This window comes from Propithecus coquereli, unplaced genomic scaffold, assembly GCF_000956105.1.
Source record: "Propithecus coquereli isolate 6110/MARCELLA unplaced genomic scaffold, Pcoq_1.0 Scaffold530, whole genome shotgun sequence".
In the NCBI taxonomy this organism is placed as follows: Eukaryota; Metazoa; Chordata; class Mammalia; order Primates; family Indriidae; genus Propithecus; species Propithecus coquereli.
In genome coordinates, this window is record NW_012151175.1 from 495533 (window position 1) to 496123 (window position 591).

Below are 591 nucleotides of genomic sequence, written 5' to 3' on the forward strand. Positions count from 1 at the left end.
ACTTTTCAAAAGAAGACAGAATAATGGCCAAGAAACATGTGAAAAAATGCTCAACATCTCTAATCATCAGGGAAATGCAAATCAAAACCACAATGGAATATCACTTACCTCCAGTGAGACTGGCCTTTATCAAAAAGTCCCAAAACAATAAATGTTGGTGTGGATGTGGAGAGAAAGGAACACTCATACACTGCTGGTGGGACTGCAAACTAGTGCAACCTCTGTGGGAAAGCAATATGGAGATACCTTAAAGAGATACAAGTAGAGCTTCCATTTGATCCAGTAATCCCATTACTGGGCATCTACCCAGAAGAAAAAAAGACATTCTATAAAAAAAACATCTGCACTCGAATGTTTATAGCAGCATGATTCACAATTGCAAAGATGTGGAAACAACCCAAGTGCCCATCAATATATGAGTGGATTAATAAAATGTGGTATATGTATACCTTGAAGTACTATACAGCTATAAGAAACAGTGGTAATCTAGCACGTATTGTATTTTCCTGGATAGAGCTGGAACCCATTCTACTAAGTGAAGTATCTCAAGAATGGAAAAACAAGCACCACATGTACTCACCAGCAAATTGG